Source organism: Tupaia chinensis, unplaced genomic scaffold (genome assembly GCF_000334495.1).
Source record: "Tupaia chinensis unplaced genomic scaffold, TupChi_1.0 Scaffold148234_1, whole genome shotgun sequence".
In the NCBI taxonomy this organism is placed as follows: Eukaryota; Metazoa; Chordata; class Mammalia; order Scandentia; family Tupaiidae; genus Tupaia; species Tupaia belangeri.
Window position 1 is genome coordinate 6008498 of NW_006208084.1, and position 8017 is coordinate 6016514.

An 8017-nucleotide genomic window follows, 5' to 3' on the forward strand; every position below is an offset into this window, starting at 1 on the left:
AAGCAGGACAATTGAACAATACAGAGTCACAGAGTACACAGGACTATGTCTCTATGTGCACATAGAAAAGTGCACGGCATCATAAGCCCATGTATCTGCATCAGCCTGTGTCCATGTCTCTGACAACCTAGTATGTTTCTAACTACAGATCAACTGTTGGGTTTTTGAAAATTAGTGATGTCTATCAATAAAGGGTTTGGGGGACAATCCAGTGCTGTGAGTGGGGGAGTTTGAAGGTGTGTTTGCAACACACTTTTTTTTTTTTTTGAAAGGTTATTTTGCTATAAGATGCATGTGCTCGCCAGAAAGACAGAGAGAGAGACAAAGAGATAGAAAGCGAAAAATCACCCCCACCCCAGGGGTATGGCCACACCGCAATCCCTTCTCCTCCATTCTCCTCTTGGGATCTTGGGCACGCATGTACATGCGCCCAGCATGAGTTTAAGCCACTGGGTCCAGGACTCCAACCGCGATCACCTACATGGGAGTTCAGCAACATAGCCATTATGCTAACTGCTGGTCCCTGCACCACACTTCACAAAGCACTAGGGAAGAAGTGATTATATAAAGAACCTGGGATACTCATAGAGATTTGGAGACAATCTAAACCTTCTCAATGTCACATTGGCCCTTGGCACTGCCACAGTCTGGGAGCTGTGTTCCACTTTAAAGGTTCACCTGTGTCAATTTGACCCAACATTTTTGCTTGTTCATCTCAGTTTGCTATGTCTCTGTCTGTATTCTCTTTCTTAACTCAACTCCTGATATTTTGTTTGTGTCTTATGTTAGGGACAGCTAAAATTTTTATGGATAAGGTTGTGTTTTAAGTCCCCTTTGCACCCCAATACCCAGCAAAGTCTAGAACAGATTAGGTGATCAAGAAATGTTGGTTGTAGACAAGAATCATTTTGTTGTCTAGAATGTGCAGATCATCTTCTACATAGCACATCCTCTTAGACTCTCCCTAGTGAATTGCCTGATACCTAGTTCTTATCGAAATCCTGGCTGAACTACCCATGTTCCAGAGACAAAAGAAAATTTACCAAGATTTTTGTAACATTTCCACCCTAATTAAGAGGAGGGAGGTGAAATTGTGTTCCATATGGGAGTTTCTAGTCTAAAAATGGTCCCTACTCTGCTACCCCATAGAATTGCCACTTAAAGAGCTGATATCTCATTTCACCCTTGGTTTTATGGAGAGCCAGTAAAACAACCAGTAATATATGGAATGTGGTTATATTAAAAGAAATTATTGCTATTGTGGACATTGTGCATTATGGTGTCCAATATCCCATTTCTTTTTGATTTAGGCAAACTCATAAAGAGATGAAGTGAATCCACATGGTTTGGAATGGAAGGAAGACTTGACATGCTTAGCCTAGCGGGTGTCAAGGAGGTTCCTACTGATGATGACAGAGTTTGCTCTGGAAGCCAGAGAGAATGGCAAGGAAACAGGCAATGATGATACATGACCTATGTAGCTACAGATATATGTAAAAGGACCACCAACCCAGACAATGGAAAGGAGCCTTCCTAGAGAAAGTGATAGCTAAGCCAAGACTCTGAAGGAGGCATAAGAGTTTAATTGAAGGGAGGGGCTGTTAAAAGTCCCTGCAAAAGGAAATGGCATGGGAAAAGGCAATAAAGATCCTGACCTATATGGGAAAAAGGAAAGTAGTTCCTTATGTATGAAACACAGAATACAAGGGGCAGTAGCTGGGGCGGTGAGGGGGAGGGGAGGAAGGATGAAAAACATATAAAATATTTTTATTCAAAGACAAAAAGATGGCATTGAAAGATTTAGTAAAGGTAATACTTAACAAATTTGTAAGACATTTCTCTGGCCACAATGGAATAAGATGGGGCAGAGGAGATTGGGGGAAGACCTAGAAATATCTAGTTGCTATACTGGAGGTGAGAGTTGAATGAGGATGGTGGAAGAGAGGATAGGAAGAAGCAGATGGATCCAGAAGATGTTTTAGAGGTAGAATTGACAGGATTTGGTGAGTGGTTAAGTGTGAGATTGAAGGAAGGAAAGAGTCAAGACCAACTCCCAGCCTGTGATACTAGGCACAAGACATTCCCTGGGCCCTGAGTTATTGTGGGGAGGATCCCAGTACACTCAGAGTAGGACTTAGACAATAACCCATCTACACAGTATACAAGCCCTATCCACATCACCAGCTCTGTTCCTGCTTCTATATACCTACCATTGGATAGCTAAAGAAACAGCCTTCTTATGTAGATCTATCTTGGCTTTCGGGGGAGCAATATGACATCTTAGATTCTAGATCAGTCTTATACCCCAGGTACAGTTTCCTAGGAAGCCCTGCAATGACAGTGAGGATAGGGGCAGTGTGGAGAGAAAGAGGGTACAGGATACGTGCCCAACTATCACTAGAGTAATATTTTATTTCCATTCATTGCTTGTCACTGAGGAATTGAGATTTCTCTTTGGAGAGTCCAAGAGGAGCAAGAAGTGAAAGATGAGAGTCAAGCTGCTAAACTCCTGTCATTGTTTATCTTTGTAACCCTAATACTGGCACATGGTAAACCCTAAATATTGTTGGAAGAAGCAACAAAAGGAGAAAGACAAGTAAAGACAATCTTAAGCAAGATCTTCCCCAATTTTTCAACTCAATTCTGAGAAGGATTCCTACCCAGAGCCATTTCAAGCAGAGCCCCCTTGCAGCTTTGCAGACAAAATTCTGACTATATGACTCCCCAGCATCTGTCTCCACAGCAGAATTCCTGATGTAGCCCCCAGGAGTACATTCCTTGGATCCAGTCCAAGCTCTTAGGGAAACTGGCACTTAGTCCAACCACTTAAAACTAGGAAGGCTGAGAAAAAGAGGGATATAGAGAAAGAGCTCTGATTTGGGAGCTGAACTGCACAACCAGAAGGCACTATTTATGCTACAACTATGTGAGCAGAGCCCTTTGGGGGTGTGTGGTGCTGGCAGCCCAACTTGGAAGACAAGAAACCTGGTCCCATTCCTAAATGTTTGACCTGTATGCATCATTCCCTACATGGAGCACAAAACCTCAAGCCTTGTCTCTCTAAGTCAGAGACACTGGATTCCTTTCACCAGCCCCCCACCCCCATACCACCAGCATTCTAAAATGCAATAGTGTTTTCCAAGGCGTCAATTCACAATACTTATTTGTAATAAGAGGAAAAGTCTAACAGGAAAAAGCAAATGTCAAAACTAAAGAACCCAGGCTTGACAAAAGAGCCAGAGAAAACCAGCCCAATGGCCGAGAAGTTTTCCTGAGACACTAATGCACTCTTCCCACTATCACCTGGTTATAAACTCTGCCAGACCTAGGGCTTGAATGGTTCAACCCACACTTCCCATGTTTTAATGACTGTGTCCTCTGCTGAGCCTGCCAGCCCCCAGCCTGCTCCCCACTCTTCCCACTACTAGGTCTCTTTAATGACAAGCCCAAGCATCCTGGGCCTTTTTCCAGCCAGAGAGCTGCATTGTCGACATTTATCTCTGGGCCACTTGATGACATGATTATAGGAGAAACAAAGGAAGCATATATATAATAAATTCTAAAAAAGAAAAGAGAAGCCATTAAAAAGTTCATTTTTTCCCCAGTGGCCTTTCAGAAAGAAACAAAGAGAAAGATGTTTTCTCATTGGTTTCAGCATCTTTTGTTTGCTCTCCACTCTTTCTCACTGCTATGAATTGACTTATGCTCTCCCCCAAAATTCATGTGTTGAAACCCTAACCTACATTGTGATGGTATTTGGAAGGTATTTGACATTTTGGGGATAATTAGGTCATGTGAGTAAAGTCTCATACATGAGATTGGTACTCTTATAATAAAAGACACAAGAAAGATCACCTCTCTCCCTAACATGTGAGAACATAACAAGAAGATGGCATCTACAAACCCTCATCAGACATCGAATCTGCAGGAACCTTCTTTTTGGACTTCCCATCCTCCAGAACTATAAGAATAGAAGTTTATTTCCTTCTATCTTTCTTTCTTTGTTTTTTTTTTTTTTGTTTGTTTGTTTTGTTTTGTTTTTTTTTGGGGGGGGTGGGTGGGTAGAGGTTTTTGCCTTAGGGCACATGTGCTCACCAGAGATAGAGAGACAGAGACGATGAGATGGAAAGTGAGAAATCACCCAGAGGGGGATGGCCACACCGCAATACCTTCTCCTCCATTCTCCTCCTGGGATCTTGGGCACACATACACATGTGCCCAATGCAAATTTCAAGCCATCAGGTCTGAGACTCAAACCATGGTCAGCCATGTGGGAGTCCAGCAATGTAATCACTATGCCATCTGCTGTTCTCGAGAACTTTATCTAAGCCACTCAGTCTATGGTATTTTGTTATAGCAGCCCAAACTAACTAGGATACTCCTGCTGACCCGTGGGCCTGGAAATCGTCCCCTCTTCAATAATCCCAGGAGTTCCCTCATGCAGCCTTTTGCTGAAAGACTCTAAGGCAATAAATTATGAGGCAAGTTGTAGAGGAATAAATAATGAAGAAAATTCAAAAAGGAGAGGGTAGAGTGAAGGTGATGCATAACTCCTAGGTGCGAGGTACAAGACTGGGCACCAACAGACATTATCATATCAGATCAATGTCTGGCACATGGTAGCTTCTTGATAAACACGTTGAATGAGTGAATGAATAAATCTCTTTTAGTCTTTATGACAATCTGATGAAGGATTATCATACAGATGTGACAAATAAAAACATTGAGACTCTAAATAACCAAATAACCTATACAGGGTGAAAGTTTGAACAAATCTTGAACACAAATCCTGTTATGTAAACACATAGAAAAGATGCAGATGACTGTCAATATAATTCCAGTGATTGAACCAATTCAACAGAAATCTCTTATTCTGCAAAATGCTTGGGAGAACACTTTGAGCTTGTTTTGTTTAGATTATACTTCCAATATCTGCTCCATTATATTTGCTTTTCATTTTTGTTTTTGTTTTAGAGATTTTTGCTGCAGGGAGCATGTGCTTGCTGGAGAGACAGAGAGAGAAACAGAGAAATAGAAAGCAAAAAATCACCCCTCCAGGGAGGGTACAGGGTATGGCCATGCCGCAATCCCTTCTCCATTCTCCTTTCAGGATCTTGGACATGCATGTACGTGTGCCCAATGTGAGCTTTAAGCTGCCAGGTCCTGGACTTGAATCGTGGTCGACTATGTATAAGTCCAGCGACATAACCGTTCTGCCATCTGCTGGTCCCTATATTTGTTTTTGTTTTATCACTGCCTTTATATATATATATATATATATATATATATATATATATATATATATATATATATATATATATATATATATATATATATATATATATATATATATATATATATATATATATATATATATATATATATATATATATATATATATATGTGTGTGTGTGTGTGTGTGTGTGTAAAATCAGTTATTTAATTAGGTTCTTGGCAAAAAATTTAGAACACCAATTTGTGAGGATAAACTCCATTTGTAAGGGCAAGCATGGATCACAGGTAACTCTGGAGCTGAGGAACAGCTTTGATTTTTGATAAAATTTCAAGTCCACAGATTTCTGATCAATCTTGCACTGCTCTGAAATCTTGTATTTCTCCTTCTCTGTGTCAAAGATCTCACCTTTCTGGTGTCTGGGCTTCTGCAGTTTTTTGTTTGTTTGTTTGTTTGTTTTCTTAAAGTAAGCATCAGTAAGGTGCTTTGGGATTTTTACTTTGCTAATATAAATTTTTGTGGAAGTGGCAATGACAAATTTCTGGTGTGTTCTATGTAGTGGAACCTGCAGTCCAGTTACAAGTAGCAAGCCACTGCTCAGTTGCTTCAGGAAAACCACTCTCTTGTCTCTGTGGCATCCAGTGAGGATGATCAGGATTGTCTCAGGAGTGATGCTGGCTCACAGCTTTCTCACATGCTGACTGAAGAGTTTTTTGCCATGACTCAACAGCTTTCGAGGCACATCTTCAGTAGGATAATGCTTAGGCATTTTGCGCAGTTTAACCACCCAAGTAACACCATTCCTGTCTCCACCAACTGGTTTTGTGACAGTCGCAAGAACCTTCCCCTTCTTTTTCTTTTGGATCCTGAATTTAGTGGCTGAGTATTTCTTCTTGTACACGGCCTTCCTGGAATACATGGCAGACTGGGAATATATGCTGATGCCTCAGACTAGGACAGGGTTTCGGCTGCAATGGGGCTTCCCCTTCTTGGGCTTTTTAGCCTTGGGGTCAGCCTTCTTAACCTTGCCACTGGCATCAGCTTTCTTGGCTTCTGGTTTCTTCTTCTTAGTATCCTGCTTTGCAGCTTTTTCACCTGCCATCTTGTACAGTGGGAAAGAGCTATCACTGCCTTCTTTATCCCTCCATTGTATGTGAGATGTAAGACAGCTATGGTATTTATTGCATTTTATTACAATTATTTTCTAGCATTTAATTTAACCATGAACTCCTTGAAGGCATTTTGTTTATCTCAGTGTCTTCAGCACCGAGTAAAGCCTTCACAAATATTTATTGTATAAATGAATGGATGAGTGGATAGATGAATTGTACAACATCTTGCATTTCAACAATACTTTCTTTACATTATCTCATGTAATCTTCACGTAATTTGATGGCTTCATATTATTATTAATGGTTACCCCAAAAAAGTGACTACCAAAAATCCTCTTGGAAAAGAAATGGCCTTTTGTGGGAAAATGCTTAGAGGTCATTGAGGTAGGTGAGAATCATGAGGGCAAGAATGTTGAGCCAGACAACATAGAAAGGGTAACATTGGGCAAGAGGAAATGGGATGAGTTTTCTGAGACCAATGAAGAGAAGAGAAAATAGAGATTAGGGTGAGAGGACCCACAGGTCAAGAAGGACTTGGACTAAGTGAGGTGAAGAACCAATGAGATACCCCTTGGCAAGGTGGCTGAAGGATAGTTTAAGGATCATATAGCAGATCATATACCATCTACTACTCTTTTGAAATTGATCAAATGTCCACCATGTAAACCCCTCATCTCTCTTTCCCCTGCCCAAATGAAAACCAAACTAAAAACAAAAGCAATAAACCAAGAACACTTGCTTGATTCTACTAATTTTATCCTTGCTACTTACTAAGATTATCTTAGAATTCTCAGGAGGGATCAGATTTCATGTTGGTTTAAAGTAGTGCAGAACAGAGACTCTATAGGAGGAAGTTGAAGCCTAAGTTCAGACATACGGGGGGATTTTTATGGATGTTTAAGTCTCCTTTCTGTTATGTTACTGATAGGGAGGCCCTACTGTCCATCTGTGCTATACTCTGTGAAGAAACTGAGGCCAAAGAGGTTACATGCCTGGCCCAAAGTTACACAAATAGCAAGATACATAACCTTGATTCTCTTGTTTCTTGATCTTATTTCACAAAGAATACTGTCACCATAGGCAAGGTGGAGAGGAAGCTTGTGTTTTAGCCAACATGAGCCAGCACAGACCACTCTCCCTTACCACAATGGACACAGATACAGCTTTTCCAAGTGTTATCATGACACCCTGGAAAATAGCAGGAAAATTCCAGACCCACAGTCTCCTTGATATCATGGTATATGTCTCCAGAGCCCTCTAATGCTAGCTCTAACCTCAGAGGATGAGAAGGAGGGGATTCTGGAAGGCTTGTCCTGTGGCTTTGCAGATTACTTCCCCAGTGGGCCCACAGTGTGGCCAGTGAGTAAACTTGGCAAGCAGAGGTCCCCATTACAAATCTCAGAGGCTGTGACATGTGTGGACTTTATTAAGAACAGGCTCTAGGCAAGGGCAGGCTAGGATAGTGTGTTAGAGGGTTTACCCACCTGTCTGCCTGCCTCTCAATACCCTGAGCTTACACCAGACAAGACACAGGCCATGTTCAAGGAGTGTCCAAGCCACTGCAAGTGCCACATCTGTCTCCTGCCTGACTCAATCATTGCCATGGTTCACAACTAGGCTAGCAAGGATTTAGGATGTGAGAGATGCTAAAACTCTACCCAGATTTCAGCAG